The sequence below is a fragment of the Pleurodeles waltl genome, chromosome 3_1 (genome assembly GCF_031143425.1).
Source record: "Pleurodeles waltl isolate 20211129_DDA chromosome 3_1, aPleWal1.hap1.20221129, whole genome shotgun sequence".
Taxonomy (NCBI): Eukaryota; Metazoa; Chordata; class Amphibia; order Caudata; family Salamandridae; genus Pleurodeles; species Pleurodeles waltl.
In genome coordinates, this window is record NC_090440.1 from 1510259584 (window position 1) to 1510287512 (window position 27929).

Genomic DNA, 27929 nt, shown 5'->3' on the forward strand with positions numbered 1-27929 from the left:
GCAAATTGCGATACAGGCCCCATTCGCAGCTATGGGCCTGTTGGCCCATAGCTGCAAATTTTTTGCATTTTTTGCATTTTCGCAAATTGCGATTTCTGAAACAGAAATCGCAATTTGGGAAAAGCAAAGGGCCAGGGTGCTTGGGGCCTAAGGGCCCCTCTCCTGCACCCCATTTTTTTTTTTCCACATGTTAAGTACACACTGCATTTTTTAATTTTGCACCAGGTTACCACCTGGTTGCAGGTCATGGTATTTTGCACTTGCAAAATACCATTCTGTGAAAAATCGCAATTTGCAGAATTGCATTGCGACCTGGAAATTGTGATTCGCAAAATCCAGGTCGCAACGCAGAAAATCGTAATTTTTGTGATTTTCTGTTTTTGGTCTGCGAATGCATTTGATGCATTGCAGACCCTGATTTTGCACTCGCAAACGGCCGATTTCACTGTTTGCGAGTGCAAAATCAGATGATACATCTGGCCCATAGACAAGTCAAAAAACGCTTTTTCTGTGGAAACATGGTCCTAATTATATATATATAAATCATGAACTACCTTAACAACAGTTCATCACAGGATCATAATTCTGTATTAACATCTTTCCTTATTTTTTCATAATTTACATCAACTTTTATGCATATATGTATAGGTTTTGACAGCCATAAGCCAAATATTAATTAGAGTTTTATTAAAAGTCCATCTCCTTCTAAGTCAATGTTTATCAGTTTATCAAATTATATTTCAAATAATATGTGTTACTCATTAATTTGTCATAATATAGTCAGTTCATCAACCTGCTGATTACAGATGTTTACATCACAGAAGTGCAAGGAAAATGTGCATTATTAGGAAAAGTTTGAGGTTTGCAAGGGCTTCTGGTGTAGAAAACCTAATGGGAGCCATATAAGCCAACCCACCATGGATTCTCCTTGGTGTCTAGATTTCCAAAATATGAGGTGTGCTAGGTTTTACTAGCTGTCTGATAAGCTAGGGCCCAAAACCACAGATTCCTACTTTGCACATTATGTGTGAGCTTAGCTGTCGAATGAGCCAGGGCCAAAAATCCACAGCTACCCACTTTGCAAAACTCATGTCAGTTTTGAGTGGAAAAATGTGATGTATCTATGTTATGTTTTAGGCTGTTTCCTTTCACAGTCACTAGACCTACCCACACAAGTGAGGTACCATTTTTATCAGACGACTTATGGGAATGCTGGATGGGAGGAAGTTTGTGGCTTCCCACAGATTCAAGAACTTTCCATCACAGACATGTGAGGAAAATATGTTTTTTTGTCAAGGTTCGAGGTTTTCAAGGGATTATGGTTAAAACAACCGGGTAAGAGCCACGCACATCAGCCCATCCTGGATTCCTCTAGGTGTCTACTTTAAAAAAATGTACAGGTTTGCTAGGTTTCCTTAAGTGTCAGCTGAGCTGGGGCCCAAAATCTACGCCTAGGCACATTGCAAAAAACGCGTCAGTTTTAGCGTAAAAATGTGATGTGTCCATATTTCGTGTTGGGGCCTTTCCTGTCACAGGTACTAACCCTACCCACACCAGCGAGGTACCATTTTATCAGGAGAGATGGTGGAATTGTCTGTGGTAGGAAATTAGTTGTTCCCTGTAGATTTCAGAACTTTCCATCCCAGAAAGTTAAGGAAAATATACATTTTTATTAAAACTTTAAGGTTTGCAAGGGCTTCTGGGTAAGAAAATCTAGTGAGCACCATGCAAGTTACCCCACCTTTGATTCCCCCAAGTATCTAGTTTAAAAAAATATGCAGGTTAGCTAGCTTTCCTTAGGTGTCTGCTAAGCTAAGTCCCAAAATCCACAGTTAGTCACATTGCAAGAAAAGGTTCCATTTTCAGTGGAAAAATTGGATGAGTCCATGCTGCATATTGGTCCCTTTCATATAGCGGGCACTAAGCCTGCCAACACAAGTATGGTACCATTTTTATGGGGAGATTTAAGGGAACCTGGAATAATAGAACAAGTGGTATTACCAATTGTATTTCTCTGTATTTGTGCCTTCAAAATGCAAACCTATGTGTAACAACGAAGACATTTTGAGAAATACGCTTTATTTCACATGCTAGTATGGGTACCCCCAAAACACAGAAAATAGAGAAATTGACTACCTCCCAGTAAAATGCCAAACCTGTGATAAAAAATGAGGATTTCTGAAAAAAGACTACCTATTCCTGAAATCTGGGAAGATGGTAGTTTTAGCATCGCAAACCTTTTGTTGATGCTAGGTCATGACTCTCATTTCAGGCCGTCTCCTCAGCCTCAGACAAGTTCTTGACAGGTCTTTGACCTTGTTTAAATACACCCCTGGTTTGTTTTGGACTTGTCTGTAAGCTCACCGATGTTATGCTGTACCAATGATGGGAGCCGTCATTAATACACAGACACATGCGAATAAAGAAGCACTGTAAGAACATTGAAAAGCCTTCATTGCAATAACCAAAGGCTTGGTGTAAATGCAACATAAGAATTGCCATAAGTATGCCTTGTTTGCAACTAAGAATATGTTCCTTTCAGAGAAACTACACCCGCAGCCACTGTGCAGATATATTTCCATGTCAAAAGTGCATCACGAGGTTCCTTAGGACATCAACCTTGGGAGCTGTCTGGAGCTCTATAAATAGAGGCTGCGCCCTGTGCGGTTGCTCGTAATCATTTCTCTTGGCTGCAGAAGCGGTCGGAGATCTTCTTGAGACCAGAGCTGCTTTCAGGTAGGCTGCTTTCAGGTAGGTTGGTTATGATTTGTTGATGTGACAGGTATACCGGAACGAACAAGCATTTGCTCACACTGGAAAAGACCGTGGCTGACACCAATGAGTAAATCTTGATGTTACAACAGAATAGTCTGTAACAAATGTTGTTCATTTGTTATGTTTATTTACGAACTTGATAACTGTAATGTAAATCAAACTTCTGATTACTAGACTTCTTATTTATTTGTTTATATTTATTTAAGGACCTGATACCTGCGCTTTTAAGTGAAGCTGCTGATTGCTGGGCATTGAAGTTAAGTCCCAGATAACTGATATTGTAAGCGCAGAGCAAATCAAAATGTCCATGTGCTGAAGTGAAGCATGGAAAGTTTTGAATCAAAAACCTATGCGTATTGTTACGAGACACATGTTGAAGCAAACCATGAAAAGCTCTGAACTGTGAAACTGTGATTTTGAATAGTGCCATTGGCTATCAATACAGTACAACTGCCACCTGGTGCATATCCTCTAAGACCTTGTTTTTCAAATTCCAAGAACAATATAAATCCTGGTTACCTCTGTTCCTCCACCACCACAACCAGTAGTATCAGTCACAGTCCCAGAACCATTTCCTTTAGCCCCTCCTGAATGCTTCCATGGAGACCGGCTCAAGGTGCATTTTTAACCCAAATTCAGTTGCATTTTTTGGTCAGACCCACTGCCTTCCCTGATGCACAATCATGCATGGCATTTCTTATCTCATATTTGTGGTGGGTGCAGCTATCTGGGCAGTTCCACTTGTGGTGTCAGACAAACCCTTGCTTTATAATTGGAGAAGGCTGAGTTTGAGAAAATCTTTGATCAGTGAACTGTAATGGGTTCCACAGACAGAAAGTTATTGGAAATTAAACAAGGGAATAAGGACCTTGTGGTGTATCTTACTCAGTTCACCTGTCTTGTCTCGGAGCCCAATTGGCCTGAGCAGGAAAGAGCAACCTTGTACCATCAAGGTTTAAAAGATAAGTTGAAAGACTTAATAGTACAGATAGATCCACAACCCCCGACTTGCAATGATTTGATTGCCCTAACATAACGGCTGGATCAGATTCTCTCAGAATGCAAAGAAGAATAAAAAGACCAGAATTCCGCACATATTTGCGCCCAAAGGATAAGAATCATTCCAACTCCCATGATTCTAGTGAACCTATGAAAAGTGGAGGGGTTTGTAAACCCCTAACCCAAGAAGAAAACGACCTCTGCAGAGAGAGTGGGCAATGCTTATACTACAGCAAAAAGGGACATTTGGTTAGAGAATGTCCATATCATCCAAAGACACCAAGATCAAAATCCCCCAACAAGGTTCAGGGAAACAAAAAAACTTGGGAAATAGACAGGGGGATCTCTCGAGCTCGGACAATCTACCTCCTGTCCATTCAGATCACCATCTAGGTAACATCTCACAACCAGCTGCTCCTCATTGAAAGAAAAAAGCACAGATTTCGGTGGGGATATCGCAAAGGCTGTGTTTTTTCTTGGTAGATTTTGGGACCGCAGGGAATCTTATTGACGCTACTTATTGTGGAAGACACAATCTCCCTGTTTGCAAAAAGGAAAAGCCAGAGAATGCAGGCTATTGACACCACTCTCCTTAACTCAGGAACGATAACACACCAAATCAAAGCAGTGGAGCTGATGTGTGTCCAACGATCACTTACACACAGAGAAATTACACACTTTGATGTCATAGCTGCCCCATAGTTTGGTCTTATCTTAGGCATGCCATGGTTAACCTTGCATAACCCCAGTATCAATTGGATGACACATACCTTGGCATTTACTTCTGAGTAGTGCAGAAAGGAATGAATTGTAAACCACAACTCATCAGTGAAAACACTAAAACAAAGTCAGCTGATACCCTCCCCTATGGAACTAAGATGTGACCAGAGTCAGTATATTGCCACATCAGTGGAACAAGACACAGAGCTACCTGAGGAATATTAATCTTATACTGACGTCTTCAGCACAGTTGAGGCAGAAACCCTACCACCCCATCAGCCTTATGATTGTCAGTTTGATCCAGTGCTAGTGACCAAAATTCCATGCAGTAAAATCTATGTCCTGACAGAACTAGAAAAACAGCAGTTGCGAAAATATATTGACAAATACTTACAGATGGGGTTTATCAGACCATCCAAGTCTCCAACTGCCCCACCATTGTTCTTCATTAGAAAGCTTAATGGAGAATAATGCTAATGAATCGATTATCGGGTATTAAACAATATCACAATCAAGAAACAATAACCCTTACCACTCATTCCAGTCCTCAAGTTGAATCTGCAACTTTTTATACAAAGTTAGATCTCAGAGGTGCGTACCACCTAGTGCTCATTTGGACCGGCAATTAATGGAAAACAGCTTTCTGTACTCATTATGGATTATTTGAATATTGTGTAATGCCCTTAGGTTTATGCAATGCCCCTGCACATTACAATTCTTCATAAATGACACACTCCATGGGTTGTTGGATCATTTTGTAATAATTTACATAGACAATATTCTAATATATTCTAATACCATGGAAGAACATGTAGTACATGACTATCCTCTCTACCCTAAGAGACCTTGGTCTCTGTTGTAAGCTGTCAAAGTGCAAATTCCATACTGTGGAGGTTGAATTCCTTGGCTTCATTCTTACCTCACAGGGCATTTCTATGGCTGATTGAAAAGTTCAAGCAATTCAAAAGTGACCTACACCTCAATCTGTTAAAGACATTCAACGATTTCTTGGCTTTGCCAATTTATATTGCCATTTTATTGACCACCTTTCATCAAAGGCTAACCAAACGTCTATGAAAAGAAGAAACCTTTCAATGGATCCAGAGGCAGAACAAGCCTTTTAAGCATTAAAGGTGGCATCCATCTCAGTCTCTGTATGGAAGCATCCAGACACATCACAAACATTCATAGTAGAGGCCGATGCTTCAGATAATGCAGTAGGAGCCTTTCTATCTCAAAGAGACTGAAATACTGGCCAGCTACACCCACTGGCCTACTTATCAAAAAAAAAAGCTTCCAGCAGAATGCAAGTATAATGTGGCTGAAAAAGAAATATTAGCCATACAATCAGCAATTAAAGAATGGCATCAATACTTGCTTGGAGCTAGACACCCAATCACTGTATTTACTGTCCACTGTAATTTACAGTTCCTTTGTTGTGCAAGAGACTTGGCTCCATGACAACTCTGTTGGACAGTATATTTTGCAGAGTTTGATTTTCTGATAATATTCCGTCCTGGCACTTGCAACAATAAGGCAGATGTCTTGTCACATCAAGTCTCCAGTAGTAGCAAATAGGTTCTAAACCAACCAACAATTGTTTCTCGAGAACATGTGATAGGTGCAATTGTAACTGACACATTCTTTGACAAGTTAACAAAAGCAATGCCCATTCACAGGATGACTGATTGGCAAACCAGAGACAAAAACCGTTCCATATTGAAAGAACTACCCTTCCAGGGCATTCATCTCTACGTTCTAACAAAAACTTCGCAATTACATGGGTTACAATGGTGTCATGACAAAACGTTAGCGGGCCACCCTGGTCATGTGAGAAATATGGAACTGTTAAATAGAAACGTTTGATAGCCAAGTCGGAACAAAGATGTTGTGCAATATGTCAGAAACTGTGATGCATGTAACAGAACAAAAAGTCTCTGGATTAAAAAAACAAGGTTACTTGTTGCCCATGCCAACTCCTTATCGGGTCTGGGAACACATCTCAATTGACTTTATCACAGCTTTACCAAAAGACAAAGGTAAGGATAACATACTTGTAGTAGTGGATCAGTTATCCAAAATGGCATATTTTATAGCTTGCGCTGGACTCCTCACTGCTGCTGAGGTAAAACACCTCCTGTTGCGAAATATTGTAGACTTTCATGGTTTACCCCACTAAATCACCTCTGACTGAGGAACGCAATTCACTTCAAAATTTTGAAAGATTTGGTGGTCTGCTCTTCAAATAAACAGCTATTGATCCTCAAGTTTCTATCCAGAAGCAGATGGACAAACGGAGAAGGTGAACCAAGATCTCAAACAATATCTCCCATCTTATCTATCACATGCACCAGCTTCCTGGGTGGATTTACTATGGGAAGGTGAGTTTCTCTACAATAATGTTCAACATTCCTAAATTAAAATGTCACAATTTTATGCAAACTATGGTTTTCATTCTCATTTCCTACCACTTCTGACACCAATCAAACACAAACGATTACCCACCTTATCAGGACATCTACAAAATTAGCTGTACAACTGGGCCAATGTTCTTAAGGCCAAAAAGTCAGTTAAAAGCAATTTGCAGATCGCAAAAGACAACTAGCAAATGCTTACAAGCATGGAGATCCGGAATGGTTATCAACCAAAAATTTCAGTTTTAAGAGTCAAAAAAAGTTTCCCCCATGTTAAATTGGGCCTTTTGAAATGACAGATATTATCAATCCTGTGACCTTAAAACTATTGCTTCCTCGTTCCATGAAAATCCACCCGGTCTTAAATGTCTCACTGTTAAAACCAGCCAGTTCTTTTTCTCGTTCTCATCCACCTCCACTGTTAAGAAAATACCAAGTGGAATACGAGGTACAAGAAATTAAGGGAGTGTGCATACAACAAGGTAAATTGTGGTACCTAGTTGAATGGAAAGGCTATGGCCCTGAGGAAGATTCCTGGGAACCCCTTGAGGCCATTCATGAGTCTCGCCTTAAATGCAAAATTCATGCTGTCCATCCAGCTACTCCTCTATGTCCTTGGAGTCAGCCTTGAGGGTGCATACTGTCATGGCTCTCATTTCGGGTCGCCTCCACAGTCTCAGACAAGTTCTTGGCAAGTCTTTGACACTGATTAGATGCACCTCTGGTTTGTTTGGGACTTGTCTGTAAGCTCACCGATGTTAGGACATACCAATGGAGAGAGCCTTCAATAATACATTGTGTAAAGACTATTGTGTGAATAAAGACACACTGTAAGAACATTGAAAACCATCATTACAATGATCAGATACCAGGTGTAAATGCACCACTAGAATTACCATCAGTATGCCTTGTTCATAACTTACAATATGTTCCTTTCACACAAATTACTCCAGTGGCCACTGTGTGGCTGCATATCTGTGTCAAACAAGATTCCTTAGGAAACCAACCTTAGGCGCCGTTAAACTCTATAAATAGAGACCGTGCCTAGTGCAGTTGCTCTTAATCATCTCTCCTGGCTTCAGAAGGGTTTGGAGTTCTTCCAAAGACCAGAGCTACTTTCAGGTAGGCATTGGCTATGATTTGTTAATGCTACATGTGTGCTGGAACGAACAAGCATTGGCCTTATACCACAAAGACTGCGGCTGAAATTAACATGTAAATCTTGATGCTAGACAACAGAATAGACTTTATCAGATATTGTTCATTTGTTATGTTTAGTTATAAACTTGATAAGTATGCTTTAAGTCAAACTACTGATTCCTGGACTTGTGGTTCATTTTGTTTACGCATATTTATGAACCTAATAACTGTGATTTTAAGAAATGCTGGTGATTACTGGGCATTGACGTTAAGTCCCAGATAACTGATATTGTAGAGCGCAGTGCAAATCAAAATTTCCATGTGCTGAAGTGAAGCCTAGAAAGTTTTGAACCAACAACCTATAATTATTATTATTAGGAGTCATGTGTTGAAGCAAAACATGAAAACCTCTGAACTGTGAAACTGTCATGTTGAAAAGTGCCATTGGTTACCAATGCAGTAAAACTGAAAACTGGTGCATGTCCTCGAAGACCTTGATTTCCAACTTCCAAGAAATATACAAATCCTTAAGTAACTATATAGTCAGAGAGCCTCTAGAATATACCTAGACCTAAGATACTACCTATATCCAACCCATAGTTAAATTCATAGTTTAAGTCACATTCAAGCCCTTGGGTCTTTCTTTCACAATAAGATGCTCACGCTATAACAATACATTTGGACTTAGTAACTAAAATGTGAATTGTGTCCAGTTTGAAAACTTAACATTGTTCCAAGTCTTGCTCCAGATCTCCCTCCTCGCAGTACCCTCCCTACACCCTCCCCCTCGCCCGGTCACTCTGAACCTCTGGATATTCAGTACAGAGTCAGTGCTGCCACAAGGTGGGCATTGGAGGGTACGGCTCCCGGGGAACCTGCATCTGTCATGCCATTTGCAGGAAAAAAATGATACTTTTTCTGCAGCACTATTTTCACATTTCCCCCCCCCCAAAAAACCCCACAATTTTGCTATATTTTGGCTAATTTATTGGTACCCTTTAGGGAATTCCTCAAACCCTGTGTGCCTTCAGAATCCACAGGAAGTTGGAAAAAAGGACACAAAATTGGTGTGTATAGCCTAAGAGGAAAAAAAGTTATGTAGCCCTACGTGTAAACTATCCTAAACGGCTAAAACAAGGCTTAGCACTGGCAGGAAATGGCCTAGCTGTGAAAGGGTTAAAAAGGAAGGTTTGGGAATTGCAAAAGTTTTACTCTACCAGGTCGAAATGCCAGTTTAAGCTGCACACACAGGCTCTGCAATGGTAGACATATTTAAAGTGATCCTTAAGTGGGCTGCACAATCAGCGCTGCTGGCCCATTAGTAGCATTTAATTTCCAGGCCCTGGGCACATGTAGTGCTACTTTACTAGGGACTTACAAGTAAATTAAATTAGCCAGTTGGGTATAAGCCAATGTTTAGATGTTTTAAGGAGAGGGCACAAGCACTTTACCACTGATTAGCAGTGGTAAAGTGCACAGAGTCCTAAGGCCAACACCAAAAAATTCAGCAAAAATAGGAGGATAAAGGCAAAACATTTGAGGATGGTCCTGCAGGGAGGGCCAGGTCCAACAATAGATAAAAGTATGAGGCTAAGTAGATGAAAACACTTGGATGTTGATTTTTAATTTTGTATCATATTTGACTCCTAGGCTCCTGGAACTCTGACTAGGCTGTAGTGAAGGGCCAAGACAAATAAGACAAAGATGAGATGCACATAGGAAGCAACAAAGAACCAGCACCAGGACTTGTGCTTTATCCATGTAATAAATTCAACCATTTAGTATCCATCCAGCATTTCATAATGTATAGACAATCGTTCACATTTTCTGAATTGGTTGAGGTGCATTTCAGATGAAAAATAAATTGGGTGTTATCCGTGTATTTAACATTTTACAATCAAATCTTCTAATTGCTCCTGCAATGGGGTTGATATATGTGATAAAAAGATAAGGGGAATGAGTTGATGGAGACATGAAGTTGCCTGAAGATACTGCTGTGTAAGTTTAGCTTAGGCAACAAATTCATAAATCATACATGACCATTATTCAAAGAATGCAATAAAAGATTATTGATAACATATGATGGATCTTACAAGATAAAATACTACGGTCCAGATTTACAAACATTTTGCTCTGTGTTTGCATCACAAAAGTGACGTAAACCAGTGCATTTTTATTCGTTATTTACAAAATAACATTTTAAAGTAATGCAAAGCAGTGCAAAGTGTTGCTTTGAGTTACTTAGCGACAAGGGGATTATGTTACATGGAAGGCACATTGGCATTCTCAATCAACCATCCATGTGTTTGTGTTTTGAGCCAAAAGCCTACCTACTAACATTACTAGGCAGGGTTTTGCAAACAATAATGCCCCTTCGAAACAGGTGTTAAAATAGAAATGCTTTTTTTTCCCTAACGTTTCGCACTCTGCATCTTTTCTACACTGTACAGCACGTATCTAGTGTTGGGAATGTTTTAAAGTTAGTCTATGAATATTATTTTGTAATGGAAGGGTACCCTTCCAGTACAAAACCTAAGCTAGAGTCATGCACACACCCTTACTCTATAAAGTAAAGGAGTGTGTGTGGCACTCAGCAACCTGTTTGTGTGCCCTCTCCAGGGAGGGGAGGAGAGTGCCATATTTCTGTAGATATGGTTTGGCCTTTCTTTCCCTCTCTCACATAATGCAGTGCAGCATTTTGGGGTGTTGCGCTCTGTTGTGTGAATGTTTTGTATATCTGGGACCATGTATGTACAGAGATGCAAATTATCCTACACTGTGGAAGAAGGGGCCCATTCCATTTTCCATACTGTTCCAAATTAAATATTTATTGATAAAGTAGATTCCTTCAATTGTACATTCTTCCCTTATTTCACAAAAATTAAGCAGCCAAAGTACATTCTTTCAAATCTTCTTTAATTACAAGTTCCGAGAAAATATTGCATAAACAGGTGCTGCGAGAAATCTCCTCTTTCTTAAGGCAAAAATATTCTAATAATTCTTACTACTCAAATTCATCAATCTCAAATCCAAAGAATAATTCCACATCACAAATATAGTTCCCCCCAATCAAATGGCATCTGGATGGTAGAAAACCTGTTTTTCCTTTTATAAAGACCACAAGTTTAACTTTAGTTAACCTTGATTACCTAATTTAAAATACAAATGAACTCTGGGATAGCGTCTGGTAAGGCTAGGATATTTTTTAAAACCTCTTCTCCATCAGGGCTAAGCCAGAGACATTGGTCTACCCCAAGATTCATGCTTCTTTCACAGCTGAGGATTAGGGCTGGGCTTATTAAATGTCTCTATCCGGTGAAGTAGCACTGCCTCTCAATCTTTTGGAAAAATGAAAACTATCCCTATCATTTGACAAAATAATAGCATTGTTTTCAAGGACTCGCTTGAGGAGTCACAATTCAGCCTGACTCCCAGATAATAAATCAATTACTGCTTCTAGCAGAGAGTTACCCAAATTTGAAATTATTCTGAAATATCTTGTGGAGATTTAAATGTAGTAGACTAGGTTTTACTGTAGTTAATGGTTAGCCAATTTAGTTTACAGTAAACTGTGACAAACGTTAGCAAAATTAGCATTTCAAGCACAGCGCTTGACACTACCGGAGGGCATTCCATGAACGGAGGGTTGCACTTCTTTGCCCACATCCCAATCTGGAAGCATTGTTAATTCAATCACCGAGCCAAGCTACTATATTAATAATATATAGGATAAACAAGGTTGGAGCTAACAGACAACAGAGACGCAGTCCTTGTTTTACTCAGAATTGGTTCATAATTTCTCCTTCCACCCCCACCTTACACTGTCTAAACTGTGCTCATGTAAATTCATTAAACCACTGAAGTCAGATGGCAAACCACTGGATACTAATACCTTCCTTAGAGGCTCTAGTCTTACATTGTCAAAGGCAGCCGCTTATGTTAATAAATACCATAGAGTGACGTTTCCCTAATCTCATATATTTTCCACCATCACGTGGAATCTAAAAAATTGGTCCACAGTTAAATGTTGTTCTAAAACTCGTCCCGGGATAGGGAAAACAACTTCATTTGAAATTACCCATAATTTATACATTTCAATAACATTCTCCCAAATATATTTTGACTGTTCAGTAACTTAGTGTCCTTATGACATTATTTTTTTAAATGATACAAACAATAGGAACCCCAGATTTGTGGTTCTCAGTTTAAAGCTTCTCATTAGAACTGATATGGAGCTCTGACAAGTTTTAGACCATGATTGGACTGCTTTGCCTCCTCTAGTGTAAACAATGTAGGTGGCAATATTAATTTATGAAGATTTGAAGGACTGCAGACAGAGTGCTCAAACACAGATTAAAAAACATTGCAACAGTACAATGAGAGAAAATGCCCATACCATCTGCTTTCCTCTATCTGCCTCTGATAAGTCAGCTCACTGTTGCTGGACCCAATCCTTTTTGTAATCCTTCAGTATTAATTTTAGAAACACCTTGAAGCACTGAGTCATACTCCCTCTTCCTACATATAGCAACATTTAAGAGGCTTTTGTTGCTTTATCTATATTCTGCATCATACAACTGAAGGTTGCTCTCTTGTCTTACTTTAGAATAGTTTGACTTAGTAAAAAAATGTTTAATCTCTTCGATCATCCTTTGCCTTATGAAGAAATATACCTAAGAGTCCATGGTATTGCAGAGAACTGAGTCCAAAATTTAGAAAATCGTCATCCACAAGAGAGGTAAGACATTCTCAACCAAATTATAGTTTCTTTAACATTATAGTATGTTTCACTGTAACACGTACATAAGAAATTGGGTTGACACACCAGATTTTCTGCAATATACAAATATGATGCTTCATCATACATTTCATACCAACCAGGAACTGCTTGTTTTTCAGCAAACCCCACGATAATTGAAGAAAACACTCATCTTGGGTTGAGTAGGCCCCCTGTAGTATACTGTGCTAGATTTGCACTCTTCTCTTGATGGCTGTTTTTCCCTGTACTCTTCCAATGGTTAATATCAGGTTGTAGTCAGTCAATATGATCAAGAGTTGGGATGTGTCCAGCTCCTTTGCAGAATCCCCAACTCTCTTTGCTCTGCATTGGATTTCATTACCACACTGGTATTCATGTGAGAAATACTAAGAACAAGGGTCTTTAAATTAGGTGAATTACATATTGAAGAAACAACTCCCCCAATTTTGGTGCAGGTGGTGGGGGAGCGGCATTTTAATTAGATCGAACTCAGTATGGGGCAGTAGATCAATAATGAATGCTAAATAAGAGATATACAACAGGGGTCTCCAGCCTTTTTTTAAATAAGAGCTACTTATGTTCGATGACCTCCTCATATTGACCACATCAGTCAATGAAACATTTGTGTCCACCAGATGCAAAATTACAAGCAATGATCACCTCTATTCCTCAGACATGATTGCTAGCAGTAATTTTTTTATAGTTTTGTTAATGTGGAATGCCGCTACATAGCTGCAGTGCCCCTGACACCATGGAATTAATATATGTGGTGTTTCACAAGTGCTGCATTATTTATCACTCCAGGCTCTAAATAGAACTTGGAAATTCAGCCATTATCTCCAAACATCAACTTCTGAGCTCTGAAAATACACACTTTTTTTATTGATTGTACCATTCTCCAGTTTGATAGAGATATATGTATTAGAAAGAGCTTCTGATTTAGAGGGGCTGGCTACAAACAGGACAGCAACTTCTAGGTAATTGAAGAGCTACCAGTCACTCGTTGCAGAAACCTGATCTACAAGGTCAGAATGTCCATATGCAGATGAATATAATTGAGGCTTTTACCTTCAGAGCTGTATTATTTTGCCCCTGATGTTACTGTGTACTACCAAGTAATATCACCTAACATGGTGTATCCATGTAATTGTTTATTCCTTGCATTGATGGCAGGCTCCATTTGACAACTGCTGTACAACTGCCATGTAGACTGTATTCTGCCTCCTCTGGACAATGCCTCATTCCTAATTAATTTGGTGGTAGATTCTAATAATAACTCTGCTTTCTCAACCTTCCTTTAATACTCTCTCAGTGACAATGAACCCCTCTGCTGGTTCTATTTGCCCTTGAGGTCCTTTTGTTAAATATTTCCTTGGGGGACAGGGGGTAAATAATTCTCACTGTTGTCCTTGATTGGCTCTTTGGCATTGTTGCTTGTCCCTAATGGCTTCTACTTAGAATTCGAGGATTTACCTAAATTGTAACTTTGTAAGTGTTAATTCCAGATCGGGACCAGATAGAGGAATGTTGTTTCCACTAAAATAAATTGTAGTTCAAAATTGTCTTTCAAGGTGAAGTTGGATTTTTAAGTAACGATTTTGAAAGTGACAGTTTTAGAATGCTGGCATTTTTCTGCCTAAAACAAATATGCCTTTCTGCCAGTGCACTGGGTCACATGACTGTGAATGACTCTCTTGTTGTGGGTTGTGTATTGTTTCCAGATACCGAGACAAAGGAGGCATAGGTGTGAGGGAAGAGGGTCTCCTGACAGAATGTCTGGTAAGGAGCTGACACCAGCTCTTTCCTTGCCTTTGTCACTATAAAGAGTTTGGAGCCAGGGCAAGAGGAAGAGGAGTAACTGACCAGAACCAGCTTTAGGAGTAGGTCAGGGAATTCCCCCACACAAAGGCTGGTGCCAGGTATAAAAGTAGGACTTCTCATCAGAACAGTCCTGGACACGTGCAAGGTTCATAATAAGGACTGTCCTGCTGTCTGAGGAAGAGGAATTGCATTGACCTGATGTCTGAAGAAGGAAGATTGGACTCCCTTGTCTTGAAGCCAGGCTACCCAGAGTGACTCAAATGGCTAGTTGGCTGACCTCCTTTGTGAGCTACAGAGACACAACAAGCTTCCATAGGCCTCCCTGAACTGCAGGGCTCACCAGCAACAACCTGACCTGGATGTGCCTGCCTCAGCTCTGCTGCTGGCCTCTGCTGCCCTCATCCCTAAGAAGTACCCCAGGTCCCAGATCCTTGGCTAGCATCTGTGTGAACTCCTCCTGAAGATGAAGAAAAGGTGAAGAAAGAAAAGTATTGGTCTTGTCGGAACTGCATAGTGACCTCTTTGTGCCAAGAATCTACTGCTTGCGACAACTGTCAATGCGAAGCTCCAGTGGGACCTGATTTCCACAGACAGGGGTCATCTGAGACAACTGCTGTTAGACCTGACAGCCTTAGGATGGTCACCCCCAACTTTTTGCCTGCCTCCCTCCACTTTTTGACACTGTTTTGCTGGTTTTAGTACTCTGCACACTTTACCACTGCTAACCAGTGCTAAACTGCATATGCTCTCTCCCTTTAAACATGGTAACATTGGTCCAACCCCAATTGGCATATTTGATCTACTTGTAAGTCCCTATTAAAGTGCACTACATGTTCCCAGGGCCTATAGATTGAATGCTACTAGTGGCCCTGGAGCACTGATTGTGCCACCCACACAAGTAGCCCCTTAACCATGTCTCAGGCCTGCCATTGCAAGGCCTGTGTGTGCAGTTTCACTGCCACTTGGAATTTAAAAGTACTTGCCAAGCGTTAAACACCCCTTTCTTACATATAAGTCACCCTTAAGTTAGGCCTTGGGTAACCCACAGGGCAGGGTGCTATGTAGGTAAAAGGCAGGACAAATACCTGTGTGTTTGATATGCCTTGTTAGTGGAAAACTCCTAAATTCGTTTTGCACTGCTGTGAGGCTTGCTCCTTTCATAGGCTAACATTAGGGTCACCTTCATATACTGTTTGAGTAGTAGATTCTGATCAAAAAGGGGTAGACAGGTCATATTTAGTATGGCCAGAATGGTAATACAAATTCCTGCTGACTGGTGAGGTTGGATTTTATATTACTATTTTAGAAATGCCACTTTTAGAAAGTGAGCATTTCTCTGCACTTAAAATCCATTTGTGTCTAATAGCCTGTCTCCAATAGATGTCTGGCTGGGTTGGTTGAAAGCTCCCTTGTGCATTTCACCCAGACAACCACAAACACAGGATGCTCAGCCACACCTTCCTTTGTCTGCATATTAAATGGGTCTTCCTGGGTGGGAAGGGTAAGTGTGGGTCTCACACTTACATTTCAAAGGACAGTGGCCTGCCCTCACACAATAGACTGCCAGACCCCCACTAGGACCCTGGCAGACAGGGTTGTACTGGAAGGGACCTTGTGCACTTCAAATCCACTCTTTGAAGTCTCTCCCACTTCAAAGGCACTTTTGGGTATGGAAACTGGGTCCCTAACCTACAACTTAGACGCTTTCTGGAAAAGATACTGTAAGCCAGACCCTGCAGCCTGCCAAGAGCTGCCTGGCTGCCCAAAGAACTCGCCTGGATTGCTTTGCTGTGAAGGACTGCTGCCTTGCTGTTGCCCTGCTGCCTTAATGACCTCTGGCTCTGCTGAGAAATGCCTGAAGTCTCAGGGCCAAAAGGACTTCATCTCTGCAAAGGAACTCCATGTGCAGAGAAAATTGGCACACAGCTTGTCGGAATCAACGCACGGCCTGTTTAGTGGTGAAAGAATCACTGCATCACTGAACTGGAACGAGGCAGTCTGGCTCCCCAAGTGGAGATCGACGCAGCACCATCATTGAGACCAAAACTTTGACCCACAGCCCACTGGATCGATGCATCTCCAAGCTGAAACAACGCAGCCCGACTTCCTGTGGGAGGAATAGACACAACGCACCCGCCATGCGACAGAAACTTCGACAATCACCCACTGGATCGATGCAGCACCTTTGACTTCGCCCTGCATGCCCAGGATTTCCATGCATCGTCCCTGGGTGTCAAAAGACCCCGCATTGCAAAGAGGATTCAAGCCTTCATGCAGGAATTCAATACAAAGTCGTTGCCGCATGGAAAATAATGCATTGTCTGTGTGTCTGGAAATCTGACACACACCCTTTGTTTTCCTCGCATACCCTCCTCTGTGGTCTCCGCACATGTAACTTTGATGCATACCAGGTACTTTGTGCTTGCAAGAGACACTTGTTGCTTTTTAAAGAATTAAGATTCTTCTTATCATTACACAATTGATATTTCAACTTGTATTTATCAAGTCTTGATTGTTTTGACCTTAATTAACTCAGATAAATAGCTTATATTTTTCCAAACCTGTGTTGTGTATTTCTGTGGTGTTTTCACTACGTTATTGCATGAATTATTGCACAAATACTTTACACATTGCCTTCTAAGTTAAGCCTCACTGCTCAGTGCCAAGCTACCAGAAGGTGGGCACAGGATAATTTGGATTGTGTGTGACTTGCCCTGACTGGGATTGTGGTCCCTGCTTGGACAAGGGTGTATACCTCTGCCAACTAGAGACCCCACTTCTAACAACTGGCAATGCAAAGCTCCAGTGAGATCTGCTCTTCACTCCAACAGCAACATCCTGCATCCACCGCCAACATCAATTTTCAGCGATGATAGGCTATTTTGGCTAAAACAGTAGCCATCAGTGACACTCAACCTGCTCCTCGAGCCTACAGCCTCCCCCTGACCGACTTATCAATGCTAACAGAACTCTTTGCACAAGATTTGAGTAAGTAACTCTTCAATGGAGTACTATGGTCTCTGTATCTGACCCACAGAACATTACAGTTGGCCTAATCTTTTTACTTCGCCCAGTATAGTGCGACCACATAAGTAGGAGTGGTGTTTTGTGCTTTGTGGTGCTATTTTCTTTTAAAATTTAAAAAACTCATATTTCCGGTTCTATTGTTTTGTTCTTTGCCATTTTTAGGTCATTTTATCTATTAACATTTACTCTATTTTTCAGCTTGTTTTGGGATTTTTCTTATGTTGTTTTTTCGCTGAATCTCGGTTTGATTACTTCATAAATACTTTGCACATTCTGTCTAAGTTAATCCTGACTGTTTTTGTATCAAGCTACCAGATGGTTAAGCGCAGGTTTTTTTAATAACTTTTGTAGTTCACCCTGACAAGTATTTTGTTTGTTATTTGAGTTGGGCTTTCATCCCTCTCAACTTATAACTCAATTTCTTACAATCATGGTCAGCCTTACTCTAAATACACATTTAATTTATCCAAGGCCGCCATCTAAGAATATCCCTAGCCTATTAATCAACAAGCACTACCAGGAAAATTCTGAGGGAAATTCATTTTTTTATTGCCAGTCCAATGCAATATACTAGACACGCTGACATCATCAACATTATATTTTATTAAATAATAGGCTCCTACCTAATTATCAGGCTGGTTTCTTTTTGAATAACAACACAAAAACTGGATGATTACATTTTTAAAGAAATGTTGTTGATCTGTGATACAGAAAGGAAAGCTTCTGACAACTTCTTGAACTCTGATCTGGTTCTAACATTTACTACATAACTCTGCTTCATATCATGCAAAGGAGAACTGGCCTTCCCTGAAACTAAATTCATCTTCAAATCAGAATCACTAAGACTAGACCAAACTAAAGAGCTTTCTATAGTCTTGGGATGTTGCAGGCATCGTTCTTCTCTCTCCTCCTTTTCACAGCCTATATATCCTTTGTAACACTGATGCCATAGGTAGTTGCCCCTCAATTCGACAGTATGCAGAACACAGGCTACTACAACAATGCACTCTCTAAGGAGGGACCACACAATTTGCACAAATTCCCCGCATGGATGTTTGTGACCTGGTTTTGCCACTGTGAAACAAATACAAGGCTCTTCTCAGACAACCAAAATGTTCACCAATTTGTTTTTTTAGGACTATATTACTATATCTCCCTAATTTCAACCCACATCTGTACAAACACACTCACTGAAACCATGTGGTACTTCACTGGCACCCAATTCATTCTCACATAAACGTTTTAGGGCTATGACATCAGAAAACGAAAGAACTTGCAATGCAAAGAATTCAGATCAGACACCAAGGTCAATGTTTTTAAGATTATCAAGCCTCTTTATTTGTTGATCTGTGGGATTGTGACCTTCTTGCCCTACAACTAATCCAAATATTTACCATCTATCAAATGGTGTTCCCAGAAATGATTGGGTCACATCAGTACTATGGGTGTCATTATTATTACCAGGGTCCTGTTGGTGGTTGGACTCCCGCCAATGTGGTGGTCCAGCAGCCACATTATGACCGTGGTGGTCGGGCCACAGTCCGACCACCAGCACCGCCAGATCATGACTTTTTTTATTATGAATCCCTTCTCCACCAGTGATTACATGGCGGTAGCCCCGCCATGTAAATGCTGGTGGAGATGGGGTGCAGGGGGCCCCCTTCGCCCTGTCTTCTTTTGCAGACAGTGAGAAACAAGACAGGGGCTAGTGCACCCTACGCACTGCAGCATTGCTGTCTGCTCAATTATGAGCCGGCAACAATGTTGTGAGATGTTTCCCGCTATTGTCCGCAAAACTCATAATGTTCCCCCATGGGTGTTACAAGCTTCATTTGCTGCCACTTCGCTCCTAATTACAGTCCACATTTTTGCACAACATTGAAACAGACAGCCATAAAAAATACTATTTTTTAAATGAATAACCTATATAGGATGCCTTCAAAACTGTCAGTGGCTACCACTCAATCTGGCCTACTTCACTAGCTATTATTTAAGATTAGACACCCCAATCTCTCAACGTATGAAAAAGAAGTACATTATGGGTCTGCTTTAAAGTTTGGAAGAGAGGGTACTCCATCTTAACATCGATGGAGTACCCTCGCCACCAAACTGAAGAATTCTCTGGCCTGATTTACAGTGGGGCCGACCTTAAGTATGTCAGAGATGAGACCTACTTCCGCTCCGATGCTAACATACTCCTGAATGGACTGACAGAGTAAGGTCTCTCTGAAATTTGGCCAGTTGGCAACCTCCCGATTTACAGTGGCCATCGAATGGAAAGTTCACAGGCACTAAGGGTGAGTAATAATGTTTAAATCATCCTTACATCATGGGACAAAACTCCTATAGAGCTGGGATCATTCGTTTTTGTGTTTTTCAAAAACAAAATCCCTCTTTGGAATTTTGTTTTTGAGGAAACAAAAGTAGGTTAAAGGTTTGACGGGATGCTGTCATGTTTGATGGAGCCATTTGTCAAACTTTTTAATCATTCACAGGAACCGTCATTATGGTTCTGGCAAATGTCTAGAAATATCTGCAGGGCCAGCAGACAATTCTATATATAGTGTACGGGTCACCCTCATAGAGTAAATACCATACTCTCACCTCTCGATCAGGCCCTATGTCTAATATTCAAAAAAATATCAGAGCCCACCACCTTGCATTCTCCTGCAGCTGTTCTCCATCAATTAGTCACAGACACCATTGGTCTTCCCATCAGTTCTACCAGCCTAGGACAACCAGGTATGAGACAAGAGCCAACCCACAACCCTGGTTTACTACCCACAGCCACCTGTGCATTTCTGGTCATTGGCGAGACATTCTTTTTTTATGAAATATCGCAAATAACCGTGCTAGTTTCAATCAACTGAGAAAGGTTTCACAGAAATGTCCCGCAGTGCCACATTATCTGTTATTTTACCATGGCTGGGCTCAGTTATAAAGATAATGAAATCTTAGTTCTACGTGCATGAAAAAAGAAGCCCATAAAAATACCAACATCTGCAAAGAGTATGTTTGAACAAAGCTAAACTTTTCTCCGTTATGCTTTCTCAAAGCTGTAAACAAGGGAATGTTTACATTTGCAGTTTCACCTGCTGGAAATTCAAGGCCATTTTGGATCGCTGGCCTTCGTTCAAACCTTAAAATCAAGACACTGCTCGCGCGGACGTAGAGTTAACTGATGTACTTATCAGACTTTAACATCAAGAAAGGATTCTGGGAAAGGCTGTGGCACTCGTGCAGTGTATTGGTTTTCGAGTTGACCTTACATACACTGTATGGCACGAAGTCTGAGAAAAACACAGCTATCTGTGTGACAAATGGTGCATGAGAACTCTGTCTGTGTACTTGATCCCAGTAACCGCTCTTTATTCAGTTGGCTCCTGCGAACGGAAATACACCCTTCCCGTAAGATGATACCTGCAAAGGCGTCTGCTGTTTAGAGTCAGCAAAAGAGTGATAAATGACGTGCGTTAGACGCACAATTGCTTGTGTGTGTTATCAGTGCGCAATTTAAACTCCTAAATCCACATTGTCTTCCAGGACAACATGAAATGAATGAGATGGTGGTACGAAGATTATGGAGTCCGAGCAATATTATCCGAGAGAAAATATTCTGCTTCTTGGTAACCGGGGTTGTCGTTTACTAACAAGATACATTTTACTGGGATTTTTTTTTTAGAAATTCCGAGTTTCACAACCTAAAAGTCATGCAAGCTTGTCTTGAATTTCGAATGCTGCCGTGTCAATGGACACCCATTCCCCTTCAAAATTCTGAAGACAACAGATATGTGAAAGCAGAGTACGCTCTGCTAAGCGCTGAAAATAAAGGCATACGTTTATCTTAAACCGTACTGAAACATCCGGCCTGAGAACAAAAAAACACACTACTAAGGTCTCCCTCAAGCAGAAAAGCGAAAACAAGCACGTTACATTAAACAAGCATTGGTAAAGCTAATAGGCTTGACATTGGCTACCACTCTTGATTTTGTCATTGCTTGTTTTGCTTTCCCATGAATTTTGCAAAACATTAGAATTGGGGAAGCTGCCAGCCCCACATCAATCTAAAAAAAATATTGTCTAAAAGCAAAAATATGTTTTGGCCTCAAAAAGCATACCTTGCTAGAGTAGTCTGTAATACTTAATCAGCCTACTTCGTGTGAGGGTGCTCCTTCTGAAAGGACAGAAGACGTCAACCACAATGAATGTAGCCAATACTGAAGTGAGTCGACCTATTGCCCCATGCTGTTTCATTTAGTGTGTGAAAAATAAAAGTAAATGACGCAATGGCAGACCAATCGATGAAGAGGATTGGCTGAAAGCCCCTGTAAGTAAGTATATAATAATTACAATTATAGACAAATCAAAAGGTCTAGCAGTCACACCGAAAACATTCAAACTAAATTGGTTGCAAAAGATGTTTTGGTTTAAATAATTATAAAAACGATGTACACACGTCAAAAGAACCAGGAATGCTGCCTGGGAAGTGAAAAAATATTGTTTCCGTATCCCTAGGACTATGGTCAGAAGCGGATTAATGAACTTGAACCTTTCTGTAAGAAGTTTGTGTTGAAAAGGGTCTTTAGGGAAAAAAGTGTCCAGTTGTATATTTTGTTCTTCTTGAGACAATCACAGATGAAGCATTCTGCATGCTGAAGGAGCTGTGCAAATTTCCTCTCAAATGCAAGAGTGATTTACCAAAATGCAAGCCTTTCTAGGACAAAACACAGTGGAGTGCTGTTCATCTCTAACCAGGAGTGCTTCAGTCTCTAACAGAGTCACCACCAATGGACGAAGAGAACCTACAACTTCTGTGTCGATACTTTCAGTTTGCCTAAAGCTGGATTACAGAGAGTAACCCCAGGCAGGCAATTTCTACCCACTGGTGTAGCTATTCGTGTTTCTGAAGGAGGACATCACAAGGCTCTTGGGTTGATCTGCACTGAAAGGGATGAAATGTTCTGGTGCTAACAATGTGTAAACACCATCATATTGTCATGAAAAAGCCCGAATATACTTAGGGGAGTACAGTGTATTAAGGCACAAATTGACATTAACATTTGAGGGGTGCAGAGGCTCCCCACAAGAGTAAATGCTGGACTTTACCAGTATAAATATGGAGTTAGTTTTGCACCGAATAGAGTAAAAAAAATGATGCTAATTCAGTGCAAACAGAGTATAAATATGCTGCAGAGTATAAATATGCCCCTAAATATGGCGTTAAGGCCATAGAGTCATTTTTTGCATGAGAACGCCTACCTTGCATCTCATTAAGGCAAGGTAGGTCTCCATTCCCAAAATATGATTTTAACTCCAAAAATTTGGCGCTAGACGGGTCTAGCACCAAAGTATAAATATGGAGTTAGTTTTGCACCAAATTAGAGTAAAAAAAAAAATGATGCTAATTCGGTGCAAACAGAGTATAAATATGCCCCCTAGTCTGCACTTGCCAACATCAGGGAAGACTTCCCCAAATGCAATAGTACAGGAGGGAGTCCAGGGACAATACCAATGCCCTTACGTAGTCATGAATACAAAAATAACACCCTGGCATTCAAAGGTAGCACCGTGAAAGAATTGAATCATGCTCTTTATCAGTCATCCGTGGTGAAATCTGAAAAGGCAGGTAGTTGATTGTGTATTGCTGAACGTTGTGAGATACCCCACAGGCACAGGAATGATTGGTATGAGATCACCACTACCTCAATTATCACCATTGATGTCTGCTTATGTGCAGATAAGAGTGTGCACTCTCTAGTCATTTTCTTTGGTGAAGAAATTGTGCTTCTCTGCCTTATACAGGCACACCGGGGCTCACAGTGCTCCAATAATGTTGGTTACAACATCAACCACAATATAGGGAGGTGCATGTCAGATTTTAAAAACTCTCAAAGAGAGGAATAAGAATACTAAAATTATATCTGAAACATCCTCGAGGAGTTTTACTGGTGCTGATTGCATCACAAGTTTAAAAACACTTCCATTAACCACATTCAACAGTTTGTCAGAATTTTAGTGCATATACTCCCCATGTCAGAAATCATGGGTTTCTCACGCCAAAGCGGTCAAGTGGTAACTGCAGTCTCGTCAGCATTGGGACTCATGGAAATGATGTAGGACCTAGTCAAGTAAAGAAAGTACAGTGAAGAGCAGGGATGTAGCTAGAATTTAAATTGACCACCGGATGGTTTCATGCCTGGTAAATGTGTGGCACCAAGAGTTCCAAGGGAAGAGTAAGCAGAACAGCAGAGGCACATGATCTTTATTGAAATGTAAGCTTCATTCAGAAGCTGCATGGTGATGGCATGGGCTGAGATCGCTTCCCTTAGGCAGACTGCCTCCCCTTCAGCTGCCTCAAAGACAATCAAGAGACATTCATACACTCACAATCTCTCTACAGCTAACAGTAACATAGCCTGTGAGAGACTAGACAAAAGACTTAATAAATGGAGGATTTTGTGTGTCACAACCTTAGATTGGATCTGCTCCTTCTTCTAGAACCACAACCAACAATTGTGCATAACTTTGAATTGCTTTTGGATTCAAAGCAAGGGGTTGGATGCAGTTTTTCAGAAGCACTTTACCAAAATTTTGACTTTAATTAAAGACCCGCAACATTATCGTTTCCAAGACGCCAATTTTCGCAATATTGTCAGGGTAAATAAATGTGGTGTTAGATAGTGAATATAAACTCTAGAAATGTATGCATACTTTGATGGTTTGGTGCCAAGTCAATATTTTGGAGTCTGTATTCTTGGCAGTTATTATTTTTACATACAATCATTTCCGAGGGATCTTTTATTTTACTTCTTGTTTTTATAAAATGTTCATGCTCCTATTGGAACACGTACTGAGATGTGTTCTAGTTCACTTTTCAATATATGATGGAAACGCCTAAATGTACCTCAATCTAATTATAAAACAAATGTCTCCAAATATGTAGACCATGCATACCATTGATAGAAATACAACGTTTCTTGCTTGAGTGGAGATTCTAGCAATTAGAGGGCAGATCTAGGAGATGCCACTTCAATTTGATGATATGTCTGCAACTCCTCCCACAATACATCAGAAGAGCTAAGAGGTCTGAGTGTTGTCTTTGATACAAATGATTCGCATCTACAAACAAATGCCACAGTTTAAATGTCGGTCGCTGAATACATCATCTCGGGAAACTTCTCCTGCTTCTGAAAAGCAGTCAATGTATCAAGAAAATGTATGAACTACTAATAGTATGGGGAGGATTAATGTAACAATGTCTATAAACAACTTGCAAACCATTTACTGACTGCAAAAGTTAAAACAATAGGGTGGACCAAAGAGTGCCTTATCCCCAGGTTAAACCAATATTGAAAGATCTGCACTGGCTCCCATTGGAGTCAAGGGTGTTTTACTCTATATACAAAACCTCAAGGAGCAATGGTGAAGGCAGCTCGGAAAAAATGCCTCACTACGATAAGCCAGCAAGGATCTCACAATTATCTGAAGGATTCCTCATGGAAGAAAATCAGATGGCCTCTAGTCACCCTCATACTGGAATGCTTCACATTTCATTTTGTGGGCGGAATCTAGCTAGCTCTGCTTCAGAAATCTCCTGGAAAATTAACTCTTCACTGTGGTGTTCTGGTGAAGACTTGGAACAAATGGAGAAGCATATGAGGAATGCTAGGCCTTCTTGCAGCATATTTCGTTGGCTTCTAGTTACCGATGTCAATCCCGGTAAATCCCAGTCTCAGACAGCAATGTTAGTGCCCTAATGCGGTCCCAGGGGGACTTGTGAACTATAACCACACAAAAAACGGGAAACATCTGATGTCTAACTGAGTCCTCCTGAGCACAATGCTTCGAGCTTAAATTCAGAAATAATTAATAGACTAGAAATAAAATGAAAGCTGGAAAGTTAGTGCTATGGAGACATCAGGATACTGAAAGACTGAGTAAAAGTAAATGGACAGTATTTAGCTGCATATGTTCCGTGCAAAATACTGTAACGTTTATGAAATATTGGAGAAACAAGTTAACAACAACTCATAAAGGAAAAATCTAACTCAAATAAGCAATTATAATTTGTTCTACTTTGTTCCTGCAACAAGGTCACATTTTAAAGTGAATTAGTGGTATATAATTTGAAGAACATATACTGATTTTTGTCTAAGTGCCCCAAATGCATTTAACAGTGATATGCACGGCTTCCAAGAAGTATCACCTATCTGAAATCTAGTACTCATGCTGGCACCACCTGTGACTACATATGGAAAATGGGCAACTAATATAGTGTCTGAATGAAATTCACAGAAACAGTTTATTTTCTGAAAATTAAAGCATGACAGCACATCACATGGTTTTATTGCAAAACAGTATTCTAGTGGGTATAGAAAGCGGGCAACAGGCTCTCAGTCAAAAAATGCAATGCACATTGAGATTTAGCAGGAAATGTTTTTTTTTTTTTTAATTCAAAAATATACCGTGACAAATAGCATTGCTGATGCTTTGTTTGCTTTATATATATATGAATATATGGGAATAGCTTAAGTATTATCGCAGAAATATTGAAGAAGGCCGATGAATCAAGTTTAGTGGTCAATGCGTGCCCGTATTTTACAGCTTTTCTCCATTGTCTTACTATCATGGTGCACATAAATTAGCATGTCATGCTCCTAAGAACCCCTTGAATTCATTGAACCAACTACGATTAACGCATGAGATCAATCTGTGATACTTAGAGACACCCCTTCAGGCCAGAGGGGCCCTTTTTACTCCCTTTTTAGGTCGACCTGAGGCAGCGTGCAAATGCTGTCTTTCGACATGTAATCTACATCTGTGGGTTTTCAGCATGCCCATCTCACGCCCATCACTGTCCTTCGTTCTTTTGCCTGCTTTTTAAAATTCCCAATTTCGTAAGTAAATGCTTTACATTTGTCCCTCCTTGAGGCTGCTTTGTTACTACCTTGGAGACTGACCCTGTTACATGGATTATTGTATGATAGGCCATACACCTTTGTGTGGTGCACTACTTTTTTCTTTTGCCTTGCCTTGCAGTTTGCATTGTGGGGTCCTATGTTGTTTCTTCCTCTTCCTTGTTTTGGGAATGCCGTTGTTTCTTTCTGATGTCTGCGCACAAAGGCTGAAAGCTGGAGGCGGGTTATTTTTAATTAATGTAATGTTTAAAAAAAACAAAAACTGTTTAAATAGTGCCAAATCGATTGGTGGATCGCTTTACATGAGGACATGAAGGCCCATATTTATACTTTTTGACGCAAAACAGCGCAGGCGCTGGTTTATGTCAAAAAATTTACCGCCGGCTAACGCCATTCCCTCGCGCCAGGCGGGCGCCTTATTTAAGGATTGATGTTAGCCAGTGCTGCAGGCTGGTCAGGGTAAAAAAAAAATTGACTCTAACTAAGCAGCACCGGCGTAGGGGAAAATGGGGGTTGTGCGTCAAAAAATGGTGCAAGTCAGGTTAGAGTAAAAAATCATGTCTCTAACCGGACTTGCACATTTTTTGACGCACAACCCTCATGGAAATGACTCCTGTCTTAGCATAGACAGGAGTCATGCCCCCCTGCCCAGTGGCCATGTCCAGGGGACTTCTTTCCCCTGGGGGGCAGGGGGTGTCCCTGGGGGCAGGGAAGGCCACCTGTGGACTGCTTCCATGGTCAGAGACCATGGACATGAGCCGACAGGTCCCTTAACGCCTTCCCTCACCCAGGCGTTAAAAAACAGCGCACATCAGGCTGGGCACTGTTTTTTAGGGCACGCCCCCTTCTGTGCGTCAAAATGAAGCGGGAGTATAAATAAGGCACACATGCCTTAAAGTAATTTTTTGGACTGGAACGCCTACCTTGCATGTCATTAACGCAAGGCAGTTTCCTGCATCCAGAAAATGACGCACACAGAGGAATTTTGACTTTCGCGGGGTCGGGCGTCATAGTATAAATATGGTGCAAGGTTTGCACCGAATGTGTGTCAAATTTTTTGATGCACATTCGGTGCAAACAGAGTATAAATATGCCCCAAAGTTTCATATAGTGCGAACTCCATCAGAGGAGCTCTTTGAATGACTACATGAACTTTCATATAGCACGACCTCAATCTAAGGAGCGCTTGACATGAGTACCACTTAACAAGTTTAGAAGTTGAAAAATATACACCCTGGAGCATTTAACACAGAAAAAAATACAGAAATCCTCAAAGCAGCTCTCCCAGCACAGTGGGAGAGCCTATACTCCAATGTTCACTGCACTTGGGAAAATCGCCTCATAATGCTTTGTGGG